We start from the raw sequence: 19,152 nt of genomic DNA, 5'->3' as shown, positions 1-19,152 counted from the left end.
CTGCATCTTGGGACTGGCTTACGGGGGTTAAGGCACTTGCCTTGCATGCAGCTAACTCCGGTTAGATACCCAGTTACTTTTGCTCCCCCAAACACCACTGGAAGCAGCCCCCAGCATCAGCAAGTATGCCCCCCCAAAATATATAATTTACTACATGATAGGTAGACATGGAGTGAAATTCCTAAGCAATAAGAGAGTGGAACTAAAAGCTTTCATTTAGGAAAATGAAATTTTCTATTTCATGCAGGATAATTGTGTGGTTTGTATCTGTGGTGCCATTACACTCAGAATATTCTTTTTCAGTCTTTTTAGATTGCTTCTTTCTCCTGACTGCTTTTTTTTTTCCCCTTGCTTTTTTGAGTCACACCCAGTGATGCACAGGAGTTACTCCTGGTTCTTGCACTCAGGAATCACTCCTGGTGGTGCTCGGGGGACCCTATGGGATGCTGGGAATCGGACCTGGGTCAGCTGCGTGCAAGGCAAACACCCTACCTGCTGTGCTATTGCTCCAGGCCCCTCCTGATTGTTTTTTGTCCTGATGACTCTTCAAACCCTTGACTCTCCCTACTCCATTACTCTAGCAAATGGCCTAACTACTAACTAGTGCCGTTTTTGTTTGCACTGACAGTTTTTTTTCTTGGCTTTACTCTTAAATCCCTCCCCTTCCCTCCATTTTACTTTCCAACTTATCTAGTGAACTTTTCACCCAAATAACCTCTCATTAGGGGCTAGAGCAATAGTACAGCAGGTCTGGCATTTGACTTGCATATTGCTGACCTGGATTTTCATCTCAGATGGTTCCCTGAGCCCCACCAGAAGTGATCCTAAGCACAGAGCCAGGAATAAGACATGGTCACTCCAGGTGTTGCCCCAAAACCTGATCAAATCACTGCCTTTAGCAAAGCATGTTTTTTAGAGGATATCCCCTTGATATCCTGGCCTTGTTTACTCCTTCCTGCCCACCTACTGACATGGTCAGCTCTCACCCCCAAAATAACCAACTTTTTCTGTCTTACCCCTCTCTCAAACGCAGGGAGTCTCTCCCCATCTCTTCAAACATGAACAATAACCCTGAAAGAATGGACTCCGTAGTCTCTGCTCACTCACCTCTTAGTCAGGAAGGACATTTCTTGAATGTCAAGTTGTGAGGCCCCTAAGTCAGCACCATTCATCACTATAGCCCCTCGAACATACTAAGCCTTTTATTTATTTATTTATTTATTTATTTATTTATTTATTTTTGGCTTTTGGGTCACACCCGGCAATGCACAGAGGTTACTCCTAGCTCTGCACTCAGGAATGACTCCTGGCGGTGCTCAGGGGACCATATGGGGTGCTGGGAATCGAACCCGGGTCGGCCGCGTGCAAGGCAAACACCCTACCCGCTGTGCTATCGCTGCAGCCCCCAAGCCTTTTTTTCCCCATTGCCTGCTAGAGCAAATCAATGAACAATGGGGAACAGTGCTACAGTGCTAGTCTTCTTCCTCTATCTCTTTCCATTCCTTAAATACTTCCTTTGAGTTTTAATTTGCATACAGATTAAACTATAGAAATAGCAATTTGAGTAGTCAGGAATAGGTTGATTCATTATTGGTTGTTTGGTTCCATTTTATTTTGCTTTGGGCCCACACCCAGCTGTGCTCAGGGCTTACTCCTTGCTCTGTGCTCAGAGATCACTCTCAGTACCTGACAAGGCTTGGAGAGCCATCTGTGGTGCTGGGAATCAAACTCCAGGTCAGCTGTGTGCAAGGCAAGCACCTTACCTGCTGTATTATCTCTCTGGTCTGGTACAGGTGTTTTTTTTTTCCTGTTGTTTTTTGTTGGGTGGGTGGTGACACCCAGTGGTGGTCAGGGCCTTCTCCTTGCTCTGACCAAGAGGTACTCCTGGCAGTGTTCAAGAAACTAAATGAGAATCTCAGAAGAGAACAGCAACTGCAGAGCTGTCTCTCCACCCCGTACCATTAGGCACCTCGGAGGATAGCCACCACACGGCTGACCTTCACCGGCTCACCCCAAGCCCCCCATGCATGAAACTGTATCGCTGAAAAATCCAGGTATATGGGAGTTGTGACTGAAATCTCCAGGTTTCTGGAATCACAAATGAAACCTCCACCCATCTCTCTGAGCTTCGAGCTTCCTTTTTCCTGGCAGCCATGTCCATAAACTGCCTCTGCGCGCCATTTGAGCACATTAATGGCCATGATCTAGACTCACAAATGAATCTTGTAAGAGAGCAGCATGTTGCAGAGATTCCTCTGGACCCCCAAATCACCAACCAGTTAAAAAAAAAATTTTTTTTTTGGACTTATGTTCTAGCACCCTCTGAAAAAATTGTAGAATTCCAGGAATGCGCAGCCACACATTTCGTACAATTATGCCGCTGATATACCAAGAGTAGCACACCACATTTGATGGGGATGTAAGGCAGAAGAAAACCAATATTGATTAATATATATATATATACACACACATGCACACGTGTGCACGCACACACACACACATTAGCACACAAACTCTAACAACATGTTAGTGATCACTAATTCAGGGGCTTAATAGCTCCAAGATGAGATACAACAATTTTCACACCCTTTCCTCTAAGGAAACCTTTTGGATAATTTTTAGTCAATTATTCATAACAAGCAATACAAAATAAATTATTTAGCATCTGCCTCTGGGGTGGGCTTGGGTGGTGATGGGAAAACTCGAAGTAAAGGTGGTGGGAAGGTGTAATGGTGGGACTGGTGTTGAAATATTGAATAATCAATTACTGTGAACAACTCTTTGAAATTAAAAAATTTTAATTTTAAATAAGAGAAACTATAGGAGGTGTTGGGTCTCTAACTGAGGTTGGCAATGCTTAAGGGTAAACTCTTTAACCCTGTATTATCTTTCTGGCCCTATTTTTTCACATTGTTTTTTATTATGGCAAAATATATGTAATCTGTTTTACTTATGCCTTGCAGGGGCTGAACCAGATCCAGTCTCTAGCACTGCACATCCATGAACACTGCAGGGAGCTCCCCTCCCCCAGCACAGAGCAAAGAGTCACTCCTGAGCACTGCCAGCTGTGGCCCCCCAATCTTATGTATGTATGTGTGTGGGTGTAATATAAATTTACCACTTTTAAGTGTATAATTCTATAGCATTAAATACAGTCACAGTGACAGATCTGTCTCCCTTAGCTTTGAGTGTATGAGGTAGGTGGCAATCCCAGCAGTGCTTGAGGGATTATGAGGGGCCAGGGCTCGGGCATATCAAGCATGTGCTCCAACCACTATGGCCCTTGCCCCCAGCACTGACCCCTGGGTAAGATATAAAAGTGGGTTTCAATCTTTTTCATGCTCAGGAAGTAGTGATTCCCAAATTCAACTCATGCACTGTAGCACTGTCCTCCCGTTGTTCATTGATTTTTCTCTTGCGGGCCCAGTAACATCTCCATTTTGAGACTTGTTACTGTGTTTGGCGTATTGAATACATCACGGGTAGCTTGCCAGGCTTTGTCATGCGGGCGAGATACTCTCGGTAGCTTGCCAGGCTGAAGGGAGGAGGAATCGAACCCAGCTTGGCCAGGCTGGCTGCGAGCAAGGCAAACACCCTACTGCTGTGCTATCACTCCAGTTTCAACTCAAGCAGGTGTTAGATACCCAAGATCAGTTGGGTTCTTTGAGCCCCCTGGGACTGAGACTGACCTGTTCACGGTGAATAGAAAGAGTATTATTAGGTTTGATGTAAAGGTCTGCCAATAACATACTGTGATCACCAAGTCAGATCATTTACCCTCTCTAAGCCTTGGTTTACTCATCTGCACAATTGAAAATACCAAGATCATCCTTTTCCTCTGCCTAATTATATTAAAGGATGTGAAGGTAACTGGCAGAGTGTTAAAACAAAAACAAGGTGCTAATTTACTCTAGAAGTATATCAGACTACTGCTATGCTTGTTAGATCAAAGCCTTATAAGAAACTCTCCTGTAGAAAAAAATGTGCATCTTACTAATATGCATTCTAGGATGAGGAAATCATCACGAATTTAGCTTCTATACTTTCTAGGATGAGGAAATCACCATGAGTTTATCTTCAGTACTACAGTGCATTTGGGAGGTAGGGTGGGTTTGGGGCTTACTCCTGGTTCTGCACTCAGGGTTCACTCCTAGAGGGGTTCATGAGATATCTGATGCTGGGGATAGAACTTAGGTCAACTGTGTGCAAGGCAGATACCCAAGGATTACTCCTAGCCGGGTTCAGCAGATATTATCTGACACTGGGGACAGAACTAGGTCAGCTGTGTGCAAGGCAGATGCCCAACCCACTGTACTATCTCTTACGTCCTATAAAGCATGTTGAAGAAAGCAACTGAGAGGAAGTGATCACTTCTAATTGAAACAAGACCAGTTCATGATGGTTTCAAAATGATCACTGTGTTTACAAATGAGAATTCTCCTACTTCTTAGTAGATATTAATTCCAGAACACTTTGAAATCTTTGTGACCTTGTTGATGTTCCTTCCCTTCACTAAGGCAGTACAAGAAATAGTCTGCAAGGAACCAGAGTGATAGCACAGCAGATAGGGCACTTGCCTTGCACATAGCCAACCAGGGTTTGATTGCCAGCGTCCCATAAGGCCCTCTGAGCTCCCCGGGAATAAATTCTGAGTGCAGAGCAAGGAGTAACCCCTGAATATCACCGGGTGTGACCCGAAAAGAAAAGGAACATTCTGCAAGATATTCACATTTTAATCTCTGGAGCCAGTGAATGCTATTGTATCAAGAGAAGCTTTGCAGAGGTGTAGAAATATAGATTAAGAATCTTGATTAAGGATTTTGAGATCAGCATATCAACCGGGATTTCAGGATGTGCCCTACATATCATTAAGTGTCATTTTAGAGAGAGGCAAAGGGATGTTTGACTACTGGAGACGGTGGACTGAGAGGAGCAAAAGGTTGGAGTGATAAAAGGACCACAAACCAAGAAATACAGTTAGAAAGAACAAGAAAATAGATTGTCTCTTGACGTCTCCAGAAGAAATGCAGCACTGCCAGTATCTTAGTTTTAGATGTCCAGCCTCCAGAATCACAAGAAAACACATCTGTTTGTTTTAAACCAGCAAGTTTGATGGTTTATTGTATCAGGAATAGGAAACGAATGCAGAGGCTTTAACTACTATGATAGTAAAGCTATAGGCCAGATGGTACCTGTCCCAAATAACTTCTTGATGGCAGAAAACTGCCACTGTGATTGCAGGGATAATCAGGGGCACAATCTCATAGTTACTTGAGGACTCTCCAATCTTTGAAAGCAACAACTAACTGAACCTTACCTGTTCCCTAACATTTTTATTGGCTGACTTGTTGGGAGGAACCATTATATTTAAAGTCTGTAGCGATTTCAAAGAAAATGTGTAAATAGTGTCCATCAAAATGAGGCCCAGTGCCATGGTTAAAATAATATAATAGCCTTTGAGAGCCCTTGGAGATAAAGTCTTGGTTCTAAGAAAAGATTATTTTTTTCTCAAACTAGCTTACTCAAGAATTCAACACAATCGTGGACTTCTCGAGGGACAGGGATGGAGAGGCCTGCCTATATATACTTTAAAACTAGAGGCCAGAGAGATAATAGAGCAGATAAAGGCACTTGTCTTACATGTGGCCAACCCAGGCTTGATCCCTGGAATAATATATGCTCTCCTGAGCACTGCCCAGAGTGATCCTTGAATGCAGAAACAAGAGTAAGCCTAAATACAGCCAGCTATGGCTCCCAAAACAAAGAAGTCTGTGTATGTGCGTATGAGCAAGAGAGAGAGAGAGAGAGAGAGAGAGAGAGAGAGAGAGAAGAGAAGAGAGGCAGGCGGGAGGGATGTGGCAGTTCACATGAGGTCACAAGTTCTATCCCTGACACCACACCACCCCACATCACCAGTATAATTCCTAGCACTGCCATTGTATTCCCCAAGGCAGTGACAGTGTGCAGACTCCAGACACCACAATTACAAAGTGGAGAAGAAAAGGAAAATAAATTAAAAAAAAATAAAACTGGCAGTAATGGGACTGGAAAGATGGTACAACAGGTAGGATATTTGGTTTGTACACATCCAACCTGCTGAATATGGCCTAGAAACAAAACAAAACCAAAAACAAGCAAAAGCATCTAGGTATTCTGTTTACTTCCAAAAGTTTAGTTTCTTGGAAACATCCAACAATAGACATGCGTAACAGAATCAAAAGATTTTTCACTCTTTGGTGTTTTACTAGAATTTTCTTTTTCTTTTTTTCTTTTGAGCCAACATATGTGGTGCCCAAGGCTTACTTACTCCTGGCTCTGTGCTCAGAGATCACTCCTGGCAGTGCTAAGGGAGCCATATATGATACGCAGGTATTAAAATCAAGTTATCTGTGGGCAAGGAAAGTGCCCTGTTCTCTATATTATCTCTCTGACTTGCTGGACTTTTAAGCCATTAGCGGGAAGGATCAGGTTTAATTTTTGTGGTAAACTAGAGCTATCCCACTGATTCAGTAAAATTCAGTTGGATGACTGAATAAGAATACATATTCTAGAGTTCTAGGGTTCAAAAGTAAGGTTCAGAGTCTGGAGCAATAGCAGTGGGTAAGATACTTGCCTTCCATGCAGTTGACCAGGTTTGATCCCTGCTCTACATATGGTCCCCAAGCCCATCAGGAGTGATCCCTGCACACAGCCAGGAATAAACCCTGTGCACTATTGGGTGTATCCACCCTTCCCACCTCAGTAAAGAGATTCAGGGAGAGATAGTCCAGTGGGTACAAGGGTGCTGCCTTGCATATGGCCACCTTGGGTTTGATCCCTTATATGATCCCCTGAGCTCCTCCTGGAGTGATCCATGAACACAGAGCCAGGAATCAGTGAAGAAGAAGGACGAATAAGTACTGAGCACTGCCAGCTGTGGCCCCAAACCCACCTCCTGTACAAAAAAAAAAAATGGCGGAGTAGAGTTGGAATAGAACTGTAAACATTTTAGACTTAACGTTGGTTTGTCCTTTCTCCCTTGCCACAGGGAGCTTAGGTGTATTGGGTTACACCCATCACAGTGCTCCCGAGTCACTCCCATTCCTTTGCTTATCTGTAACCTCTTTCCTTGTGTTCTGCTTCCCCAACCAGTCTACCACCTTTTTGCCCTAATCAGATTCTGTTAACTTGTAAGGTCAGATCCTTCTAAGGACACTGGACTTGTATTCATAAGTGAAATATCGCTTCTCTCCTTCTCTTATGTCCTCTGGCATAGTTTAAAGCAATGTCCTTTTTGTACAGACACAGGAAGACAGTTAATGCTATGCTTTTGTAACTGGGAGTTAATTGGCTGTGAATAATATTTACTCCTGGGCTTCTGCTTTCTTGACTTAAGCCTCAGTTGCCCTTAGTTCCTAGCACCGCAAAAGCAGGGTCCCAACGAGGGACTGGATGGACCCAGGGCAAGCTATGAGCTATCCTGGCATTGAAATGGGCCAGGCCAAAGTGCCACAAAACTTAACTATAAGTTAAGAGCACGGTCATGGACAAATTCTGTCATGATCCAAAAAGTAACAACTGAATTAGGACCCTGCTAGGGTTAAGAAAGACTAATCTGGCCTGAGCACTGTAGTCTGAGATCTATAGTGAGATGTCCCCAGGAGAGCCATCCTATAAGCTTAGTGTATCTCTTACTGTGTCCATACAAAATAACTAATATTATTGTAGCACTGTCCTCCCGTTGTTCATCAATTTGCTCGAGCATGCACCAGTTACGTCTCCATTGTGAGACTTATTGTTACTGTTTTTGGAATATTGAATACGTCACAGGTAGCTTTCCAGGCTTTGCCGTGCGGGCGGGATACTCTCGGTAGCTAGCCGGGCTCTCTGAGAGGGATGGAGGAATCGAACCCAGGTCATCCACGTGCAAGGCAAACACCCTACCCGCTGTGCTATCACTCCAGCCCCTAATAAGGAGTAGAATTAAGATGAATGTTTTATATGTTTGTTGGACTAAGGAAAGGAGAAACACACCCATAGATGGAATTTTGCTCCCTGGTTCTCTTACCGAATGAGAATTTGTCCTAGAAGAAGCTTCCCCTGTGGGAAGGATTTTACCTCTGTTGATTGTATGACCACACCTGTGTGTAACCCCCAACCCCTCATGCTTTGGGATTTAACTAAGGCTGTAAGAGTCGGCTAGGGGATCCAGAAGGAGGATGAAGTAGAATGTAGTGGAGAATCAGGGAGAATCAAGGGGAACTGGGGAGAATCCAGGACAAGTATGTAGGGGCAGAATCCAAGAGGAGGATGAAGGGCACCAGGGAAGGGGAGGCAGAAGAGAACAGAGACAAGATTGGGATAAGCTGCAATTGATACCAACCAGCCTGGCCCTCATTCTCTCCTTCATCCGTCCATCCCCATCGGCCACCCCGGGGTCGGGGAAGCAGCCCGAGACCACCAAAAGCAGTCAGAGAGAGCCGTGGCTTTCATATTTATTTTTGAATACACAGGTAGATCAAGCACCTGCCTGAGATCATGAGTTTGAGCCACAGAGCCAGCCCGCTTGCCTAGTGCCATCCCTGCAACACCGCCTTTTGAATTCCCAGAGGCAGAATCTGGAAACAACCTGAGTGCCTGAGAACAGACAACTGGGTAAATAACTTTGGTACTTCTACACAATGGAATACTACGCAGCCACCAGGAAAAACGGTCATGAAACTTGCTTATAAATGAATGGACGTGAAGACATGGAGAGTATCAAGCCAAGTGAAACGATTCAGAAGGACAAACAGAAGGATTGCACTCATTTGTGGGATACAAAAAAAACATAGTATGAAACTAATCCCCAAGGACAGTAGAAGTGAGAGCCAGGAGGACTGGCCTATGACTGGAAGCTTGCCACAAGTTGGGTGGGAGGAGAGGGCAGTTAGGAGAGAGAAGAGACCACTGTGAACAATGACAGTTGGAAATGACCACTCAACAAGAACTGAGTGCTGAAAGTAGGTAAAGGGATACATAATAACCTTTCAGTACCTGTATTGCAAACCATAATGCCCAAAAGAAAAGAGAGAAAGAGAAGAAAAGTGCCTGCCATAGAAGCAGACAGGGGCGGGGGGGGGGGGGGACACAGGCGGTTGGCAGAAGAGGGACATTGGTGGTATGAAGGGACAGGTGTTGGAACACTGGATGACTGAAACCTATTCATGAATACCTTTGTAACTGTGTATCTTACGGTGGTTTAATTTTAAAAGATCCATTAGCTGTGGGGATGGATAAACAAATTAATATATTCATAAGATGGGACATTACTTAACAATAAGATTAGACTATACATGGTTGAATCTCAAAAACAATACTAAGAGGGGCTGGAGCAATAGCACAGCGGGCAGGGCGTTTGCCTTGCACACGGCCAACCCGGGTTCGATTCCCAGCATCCCATATGGTACCCCGAGCACTGACAGGGGTAATTCCTGAGTGCAGAGCCAGGAATAACTCCTGAGCATCGCCGGGTGTGACCCAAAAAGCAAAAAAAAAAAAAAAAAAAACTAAAAATATGATGCAAAAGAAATATGACTCCACTTATGTGAAATCCAAGAATAGTCAAATTCAGAAAATTGTAGGAATATGTTGGACTTGCAAGTAATCAACTATAGAAGGGCATAAAGGAATCTGGGGCGGGTAATGGTTCAGAATTTTGTGCAAGGTGTATACAGGTGTATAATATAGGTGTATGTTACTGGTAAAATTCACAAAATGGAAGTATGTATTTCATTGTTAAGAATAGATAATTCGGGAGGCAGGAGAGATAGTGTATCAGGCAGGGAACTTGCCTTGCATACAGTGGACCCAGATTCAATCCCCAGCACCCCATCTGGTATCCTGAGCAGTGCGAGGGCTGATCCTGGAGTGTTGAACCCTCAGCAAAGAAGTAGAGAGAAAAAGGGTGGTTTTTTTTTTTTAGATGTCTATTAGTGAAACACCATGAGGTAGTTGTAGATTTACAAATTTTTTGTGCTTGGGTTTCAGTTATACAATGATTGAATACCCATCCCTCCACCAGTGCCCATTGTCCACCACCACTGATCCCAGTATCCCTTCCACTCCCCGTACCCCCATCCCACCCTGCCTCTGTGGCAGGGCATTCCCCTTTGTTCAGAGAAAAAAAGTTTTAATACAAAGCAAAAATTAAAGAACTAAAGAATTAGGGTAACCATCATCCATCATGGCATCTAATATATTACAACAACTGCCCTCTAGCATTTTTAAAATCAGGCCTGTCTCAAGAACCCAAAAAGATTTAGGACCTTTTGAGTCAAACTGATATCCTCATTCTGGTCTCCATACAAAACTTTGATTTCTCCCGTTCCCATGCCGACAATTTGGTCTTTTCTACCCGAGTCTCTTGTGTCCTTTAACTTCTGTTGATCCTATTTAAGTTCTGACCTTCAAACCCTTTTGTTTGGTGGTAGTGGTAGTGAGGTGTACATTCTGGTGGTGCTCCTCGGGGAACCATAAATGGTGTCAAGGATTTATATCTGGGTTGGTTTCATGCAAGGTAAGCACTTTAATTCCTTTTGGCCCACAAACCACCCCATCTTTTTTTTTTTTTTTTGCTTTTTGGGTCACACCTGGCGATGCTCAGGGGTTACTCCTGGTTTTGCACCAGAAATTACTCCTGGCGGTGCTGAGGGGACCATATGGGATGCTGGGAATCGAACCCAGGTCAGCCACGTGCAAGGCAAACGCCCTACCCGCTGTGCTATCTCTCCAGCCCCGAACCACCCCATTTTTAAGTTAAGAAGCCACCTTCAGTGAAGAACTCCATCTCAGCCCATCTGAGTACCCTACATTCCCTCAACTTTTATGTTCCTTTATGTGATGTATTACTGTATCACGTGAAAGGAGCTCTGAGGCCTTTCACAGACCTAGGTAGGACATTTGCTTTTCTTCTTTTGTTGGTTTTTTTAGTAATGAAGGAACTCATCTCCAACAAAACAGATAGTATCCTTTTTTTTTTTCTGTTCGGTCTTCAGGAAAAGCTTTTTCTGCTCAGTTAGGAAATGGTCAGCAATGAGAGAAGTGGAGCATGTTTCCAACGACCCTTCCTTCCTTCCTTTCCTCCTTCCTCTTCCTTCCCTCCCTCCCTTCCTTCCCTTCCTTTCTTTTCCTTCCTTTTTCTTCCTTCCCTCCTTTCCCTTCCTTTCTCCTTCCTTTCTGCTTCCTTCCTTCCTTCCGTCCTTCCTTCCTTCCTTCCTTCTCCTTCCTTCCTTCCGTCCTTCCTTCTTTCTCCTTCCTTCCTTCCTTGCTTGCTTCCTTCCTTCTCCTTCCTTCCTTCCTTCTCCTTCCTTCCTTTCTTCCTCCCTTCCTTTTCCCCTCCCTTCCTTCCTTTTCCCCTCCCTCCCTTCCTTCCTTCCTTCCTTCCTTCCTTCCTTCCTTCCTTCTTCCTTCCTTCCCTTCCTTCCTTCCTTCCCTTCCTTCCCTCCCTCCCCCCTCCTCCCTAACAGCTCAGGGAGAACCCCAGAGGAGGCAATGGCAGAACATCCAACACGTAAGCAGGGAGGCGCATCACGAACCCCGCGGCTCACCGCCACACACGTGCCGCACCGGAGCAGACGCGCATGCTCGTGGCGGCGCGCTCGCCTCCCGGGCTCCCCAGCCTCCCCAGCGCCCGGCTCCCCGCGCTCCCCGGCACGCGGGCTCCCGGCCCGGGCCCGCGCGGCTCTCCCGGCCCGGGGGAGAGCGTTTCTCCGCGGGGAGGGGGGAGGCCCTTCCCTCCGGGGCGGAAGCGGCGCGGCCGGCGGGGCAGACTCCGCTCGCGTCCTGGGAACATCTGGCGGGGGCTGGGCGGGGCGCGCTTACAGAGCGCGCGCGGATTGGCTGTGCGGGCGGAGGGGCGGGGCCCGGCCGGGGGGGCGGGGCCTGCGGGCCCCCTTTAAAGCCTTGACATCAAGCGCGGCCCCGGCGCCCCCCTTCCCCGCCCCCCGCCCCTGGTCTCCGGCCATGGACCCGGCAGATCCGGCCTGCCCTGGCCCCGCCACACGCCTGACTTCGGTGAGTCCCGGGCCTACTCGGGGGGTTAAAGGCGGCGAGCGGGGGGCGTCTGTGAGCGCCGGACGGGGGTGGGCGGTGGAGGCCCTCGTGTCAGCCTCGGGTCGGAAGGGGCGTCGCGGCTTCCTGCCTGGACCTCGCTGGCGGCCCCTGTGTCGCGCGGCGCCCCTCCCTGGGGTGGGGGGCGTCCGGCTGCGCCGCCGTCTCCCCCCTGCCCCTCCAGCGCCCCCCCCCCCCCCCCGCCATCCTCGCGCACACTCCGTGGCCCCGGAAGGGAAACTTTCGGGCGAGGGGGATGTTCCGGGGGCGGGTCTCCCTCCCGCTTTGAAACCGCTGACCTTGCCCCGGCGGCGCCCCCCACCCCGGCCGCGTCCCGTAGTCCGGGGCCGCTTAGCGGTGCGGGTTGGGGGGGGGGGCTGGCCCCAAGGCGCAGGCGCGGAGGCGAGTCCCGGGGCTCCTCGGCGCGCCGCTTGCACCCGGTGCCCGGCGGGGTAGGGGAGATGGAGCGATCGGGGACCGTGGGAAGGACCCCCGTCGTTGGCTTTGAGGCCTGGGGGTAAGAGGAGGGGAACCCCGCGGCCGGAACACTCAGGAAGACCGAGGGGAGAAGGGCCGGGCAGGGAGGGGGCCGGGACAGCGCACGCAGAAAAGGGCCTCTGGGTCCCCGCTGCGGTGCCAGAAGAATGCGGAGAATTTTCTGTGCCCGACACTCCCCTGGCGTAGCCCAGCTAGGAAGGCGGCTGTCTGAGCCCCAGCCCCCTCTCATCTTATTTTGGACCCAAAGTCCAGCAGTACCTCCGGAGCTGGCATTGCCCCAAGGGCACAGAGGTCCCTCCTTCTCTCAGCCTGCTTTTCAGGTGCCTCGGCGCTATCCTCCCAGCCAGTCCCTCCACTTCTTGGATCCTGGTCCTCCTGAGGCCGTGAAAGTCATCCCTTTAGCACCCCTCTATGCTGCTCCCCCCCCCCCCCCCCCCCCCCCCCCCCCCCCCCCCCCCCCGTCCTCCTGTCTAAGCACAGTTCTCTGCCTGAGGCAAGGTTTGGAATCAGAACCCTGGGGTGGGGGTGGTCTTTGGGGACAGTTATGAGGAGTCCGTCCACCCATTCTCTAATTAGTCGTTTTGGGAGAGACTGAACCTAGCCTGGTTGCTGTTTTGCAGAACCTGCAGCTCACTCCTGGACCCCTGGTCTGATAGGATGCACACAAAATTCATTTCTCATTTTGCTGCCTTGTAGATTGCTAAGCACATCCTGGGGGATAATGGGCTTCCTACCTCAGAGAAACCTGTGTGTTCCTATGTGGAGGTTTTCTTCCGTAGTTTAGTTTTTTGTTTTTCAAAGTCTGTGGCCTTGCATGAGGTGACTGAGGCCCTGAGACATCTTTCTTAAATTCAGACCAATAGAGAGTGAGGACCGGGAGAGGCATTTGGCCCTGGGTGCAGGGAAGACATCTCTCCCACAGTGAGCAGGCAAAAACCAGGCATTTGCTCACCCAGCTGCCATCACTGTGCACCCAGAGCCAGAGCTCTGGTCCCTGCTTTTCCACACTTGCTGTGTGACCTTGGTCAAGACAGTTGCCTCTTGGCACTCTTCCTCTTCTGTAAAAGACCAGCAGCCCAGGGCTGGAGCGATAGCACAGCGGATAGGGCATTTTGCCTTGCATGCGACTGACCCGGGTTCGATTCCCAGCATCCCATATGGTCCCCCTGAGCAACTGCCAGGAGTGATTCCTGAGTGCGGAGCCAGGAGTAACCCCTGAGCATCACCAGGTGTGACCTGAAAAGCTAAATCAATAAATAAATCAATAAAAAAAGACCAGCAGTGGACTGTCTGTAACACTTTCTTACAGTTCTTGATGTTGAGTGGCTCCACTGACAAGTGAACCTGGAGGCAAGAACACTTTTCTGGCAGCATGACTTCGTTTGGGGTAGTGACGGTGGGTGCTGTGATACCTTGGGTCAAGGGGCTGTTCCTCCTGCCTGAGAATGGCCATTGTTCTGCTCATGCCTGGTCCCCCGGGGTGTGACGGCTGGTTGGGGTTGGATCCCCATCTAGGCTGTGACGAGCACCGTCGGATGGCGATGGGAAGGATTAAGAAAGGAGGCAGCTAAGGGCCAGCAGGGTGAGAAGATTCCCTGGAGACAGTTCTGAGCCTCAGCTGTTGGGACTTGTTTTAGGATCTGGGCCAGGGAGTACACTCACCCGCCCTCACGAGGAAGAGGACAGGGAGAGCCCCATTCGCTCGCTCCTCCTGCCCCTCGCCCTGTCTGCCTTATCTCTGCCCTCACACCTTCAGTTTCTAGGCCGGGAGCTGAAGGACTTTTCCCTGCTGCCCTGACTGGTCACACAGGCCCTGCCATGCCAGGGGCAGCAGCGTATAGCGGATACCCCAGCCCCACTTTCCAGCCTCGTTCGTCCGCTCCCGTGGGCAGGGCTTTCTGAGGAGTCAGGCTCTCCAGGTTGGGACTTGCTCTCTAACCCGAGTGCCAAAGGCCCTCACATTCTTGTTTGGTTTCATCCTTTGGTCTCCGAGGCGCTGAGAGGTATATCAAAGGAGCACTGATGGTTAGAGTGGTGGGGTTGGTCGGATACAGGGCTCATTGTCCTGCTCTGCTTCTGCCTCCGCTCGCTCCCCTGAGAGAGCCAGGACCTCTTCCCTGGGCTCTGCTGCTGATAGGAGAGAAGTTGCGGCACAAGGCGTTTCCGTTAGAACCCAGGAAAAGCTGCTGCGCTGCTCAGAGCCTCTGGAATGGAGCACGGCAGCTCCCGGGGAGGCCAGTTTCCAGAAGGGGGTTAATGGTGGAGTCTCTGGCAGTGAAGGATGCGGCTGTTGCTAGGCAGAGCTGCTGTTGCTTCTGGGGTGTGGCTCTGAGACTGGCCAGCAGAGGCTCTCTGAGGAGCAGGAAGAAGGACCCCTGCCTGCCAGCCGCAGAGGGATCCCTGGCCCTCAGCCCTGGATGGCGGGATGAGGTCCCCCACCGCGAATGCCCCTTCGTGCCCCTGTGGCCCCGCTCCCTCCCACCCCCAGGTCACCAGCACCTCCTCCGCTGCTCTGTCACTCCTCACCCGGACCTGGCAGACTCCTCCTGCCCCAGCCTGTCTGCGCTGATGGGCTGATTGGATTTCCTATACTTGGGGGTTTGGGATTTCTGGCTGAACATGCAAATTTATGTAAATCAACGTGGGATCCAAACTATATCAAAACAGCACAGAATCATAGGCTGGAAGGAATTCGAGAGACAGTCTAGTCCAACGCCCTCGTGTTAAAAATGGGGAAACTGAAGTCCAGAGGGGGGAAGTGATTCATGCGTTGAGGAGTGTGCGAGGCGGTCTCCTGCCTCTGTGTAGTGTTGGGCATGGTGCTGCGCCGCCTTCTCTTCTCTGGCAGGAGAGGGGCTGGCCAAGCTTGAAGCAGATTGCACACTGGCCCGGGAGATGCCGGAGTGCAAACCTGGCGCGCAAGAAGCCCCGAGTTCGAGTGCCAGCTCTGCTTGTCCCCCCCACCCCCACCCCCCCCAGCCCTGCCAAGCGTGGCTCTGGTGACTTCCAGCTTCACCGGGTCTGAGCACCATCAGTTCCACGCTGTCAGACAGAAGGTCCTCAAGAGTGGCCCCCCAGGCCCCCAAGCACCACGGAGGAGCCCCCCTCCACCAGATTATGCAGCAGAAAGAACAGCTCCGTTCAGGAGGTTTCTGGGAGGACCAGAGTCCACAGAGCCCCTTCGACTAAAGAAAAGCATCTTCAGATTCTTGAGAACAAACAGCACCTTAATCTTTCCCCCTCGGCCCTGCCATGGAGGGTTGGCAGGCAAGCCGGATGGTGCCTTTCCCCGGGTCTTGTCAGGGCTGGGACTGGGGCTGCACGTTCATTGGCTCCATCTGCACCTCTCCGTCTGCATCTCAGTCTCAGCCACTACTTCCGTCCTGGAAAGAGACCTTAGTCTTCTGTGCCTTTGCCCCCGCGCTCCCGTGCCCTCCTGGGGGGCACTGGCCAGCTGGGTCTCTGCAGGCTTCTGCCATGACAGCCTGGGCAGGACTCGCCGCAGGGAGGAGCTCATGAATTGAGATCAGTGCCAGACATGGAAGGGGGCCGAGGAGAGGGGCTGGGATCCCCAAGAAGCCTCTTCCCTGCTTCTTGACATGTTTGAGGTCCCATCCACCCACCCAGCTCCGGGGTGCCTTCCTCCCCATGCCCCTCCCTTCCTCCGCATGCAGGCGTGTGGCCGCAGCTGTTCAGGGCTCGAGCCTTCACTTACCCTGTGGAGCTGGCAGCCCGCTTCGCAGTACTCTGGGAGAAACTGTGTGGGCCCCAGATCAGAGCCCTGGCTCAGTTTAGGGAGGGAGCTGAGGCAGATATCTGGGTGCTTCCTTCTTCACCCCGTCTCCCCACAAATCCAGATCTGCCTGACTCAGAGAGGTGCACGGCTCCCTGGCTGCAGTGTTTAAAAAGGAGGCTGAGGACTAGTTCTTTCCAGACCGAGGGGAAATCCTTCTCCCTGGACCTCAGTTTCCCATCCTGTGCTGACGGATTAGTAACACATCATCTCTGGGGTGTGGCATCTGCTTGCTAATTACCGTTTTCCCAGCTCTGGGAGTTATGCACATGAAAGAGTCTGATGAGGCCAGGCTGTTATTAAGGTGAATTATCATTGCTGTTATTACTGATTTCTGAAAATCCAGCAGCCACTGAGAAGGGCTCAGTCAGGCATTGCTCGCCGAGTTTTAGCTAGTGCTTGAGCTCCGAGGCGCTCCATCGCCCACTGTGCCTTTGAGATACTGATTTGTACGTGTTTGCTTTCTCGTTCTGGAGCCTCCCGGGTGGTGCTTCGGCTACCTGAACAAAGGTGAGGGCACCCTGCTTACTCTGTGCTCGCAAGGGTTGAGTGGTGGCTGTGCTGAGGGGTCGGTCTAGACCCTCACTCTCCTGCCTCTCCCTGCAAAGACTTGAATCGAATGGTGAGATTTTTCCTAGACCGGCAGTGAGGGGCCCCCGATTCCGTGGGGTGTGGCCCTGGACTTCTCAGCAACTGTAGTTCCCAGGGCTGATTCACTTCACCCTCAGCTGGCTTGATGTGGGGGCTGTAATTGGCTCTTTTGTGTGAGGATCTGTTGAGACACCCCCAGAACCTGCCCACAGCAGCTCCAGGCACTTTCAAGAGTTTGCCCCGCTGTAGCCCACCTGACACAAGTTCTCCCCTTGCCCAACCTTCCTGCCCTGCCTCTGCGCTGCCCAGCTCTTACTCCTTTCCCAGGGATCCAGGATGAACCCAGCTACTGGCCCAGTGGAGTGACCCTGACTGGCTTTGGGATAGTTGGGTACTCTACCCCACCCTCGCTCCAGCCCGGGTGTTGGGCCTCAGGGAGAAAGGGAGGGAGTCGCTTGGCCAGACTCCAGACTTATCTGGCCAGATGATCTCACCCATCATTTGTCGAGGGCCCAGGCCCTATATCCTAACAATAGAGAGTAACCCTTTAGAAATATCCTGGTTGAGTGGGTATTCTGCTAACTTTTTCTTTTTTTTTTTTTAAAGTTTTATGTTTTTATGTTGTTGCTTTTTGCTGTTTCTTCTTTAGGGTCACACCTGGCAGTGATGGGGAGAGGGGTTGCTCATGGCCTGGAGCTCCGGGACCATGTAGTGCCAGGGATGGAGTCCGGGACTCCCACATGCAAAGCTTGTGCCCCAGCCCTTTAAGCTATCTCCTTGGCTTCAAACTTTTTAATTAAAAAAAAAAAAGTTTTATTTTGCAGTCTAGAATTTAAAATGATACCAAAACCATACATTAAGAAATGTTGCTGGGGCTGGAGAGATAGCACAGTGGGTAGGGCGTTTGCCTTGCACGCGGCCGACCCGGGTTCGATTCCCAGCATCCCATGTGGTCCCCTGAGCACCGCCAGGAGTAACTCCTGAGTGCAGAGCCAGGAGTAAGCCCTGTGCATTGCCAGGTGTGACCCAAAAAGAAAAAAAAATTTAAGAAATGTTGCTCCCAGGGGCTGGAGAGATAGCACAGCGGGTAGGGTGTTTGCCTTGCATGCAACTGACCCGGGTTCGATTCCCAGCATCCCATATGGTCCCCTGAGCACCGCCAGGAGTAACCCCTGTGCATCGCCAGGTGTGACCCAAAAAGCAAAAAAAAATAAAAATAAAAATAAAAAAATGTTGCTCGCACTCCACTCTATTAAATCACTTTTTTCCATATCTCTCAAGTTTTACACAAAACAAGCAAAACTGTATATTCACCTCCCCTCTTCCCTCCCCCCCCAAAAAAAAGGTATGTGGCACAAACTCTCTTGTCTGTCATCTGTTGGCAGTATCTGGGTGGGTGTAGGTTTCTCCTTCTCCCTCCCTCCTGCCTGCACCCACCCAGAGCCCCTGTGTTGTCACGGGCCATGAGTGGAGTATCTTCATGTACTGAACTTCAATCACATGTCAGGTGTTAGACCAGAGGTTTCCACACTTAATGCTTTGTCTCCTCTTTTTTGGGGGGGGAGGGTGAGAATTGCTCAATAGACCTCTGGAAATCTGCCTTCTTTAAGGGAATTCTCCAAAAGCACCCCGCCATTGTATTCCAGCACCCATGGTAGGGGAGGCCCCAAAACACTCTTAGAGCAAAGCCAGCCTCTGGGAAGCTCTCCTGTCATGGCTGGTCGTAGCCAGCACTCACTTCGGGCTGTGTTCAGTTTTGGGGGGTACAGTGGTGATCCTGAAAATCCAGTTTAGCTAAAGAGTTACAGTGCCACCGCCGTGATGAAGGCAGCCGAGAAAGTCTTGTCCCCTGAGAGGTGAGCGAAGGGCCCCCTCCCTGGGGGTGAGGGCAGCACGTGGGCCAGAACAGCAGCCAGGGTGCCAGTGGCCAGGAAAGCAGTTTCTCAACTTGACTCTGGCGGCGGTCGGCTCCCCTCCCCCAGCCCGCAGACTTCCCTGGGCCCTCTGAGTTGTATTGTGTGAGACAAGAAAGCCCCTTCTCCAGCAGATGGTGCTGGCACTGCCCCCTCCCCCCACCCCACCCCCTCCTCAGCTTGTTTGCCCAGCTCCAGCCTGCAGGCTCCTGAGGCTGGAACCTTCCTTCCTCTCTGCCCTAGACTAAAGGGAAGTGGGGGGTGTTTGCTTCTCACTTCCCGTGTAGA

The 19,152-nt window shown here is 50.2% G+C and overlaps 1 protein-coding gene across 1 annotated transcript in view; it reads left to right on the top strand.

Annotated features, from left to right (window-relative positions):
- Positions 1-11,946: 11,946 nt before the first annotated feature.
- The window catches only part of NCKAP5L (NCK associated protein 5 like), a 33,212-nt gene continuing 26,006 nt past the window's right edge, over positions 11,947-19,152 (top strand). The window contains exon 1 of the mRNA XM_056119935.1: positions 11,947-12,033. The gene's annotated coding sequence lies outside the window, so the exon portion shown is untranslated. The remainder of the gene's footprint in view (positions 12,034-19,152) is intronic.

Source organism: Sorex fumeus, unplaced genomic scaffold, assembly GCF_029834395.1.
Source record: "Sorex fumeus unplaced genomic scaffold, SorFum_2.1 ptg000042l, whole genome shotgun sequence".
NCBI lineage: Eukaryota > Metazoa > Chordata > Mammalia > Eulipotyphla > Soricidae > Sorex > Sorex fumeus.
This window is presented reverse-complemented; position numbering and strand designations above follow the sequence as displayed.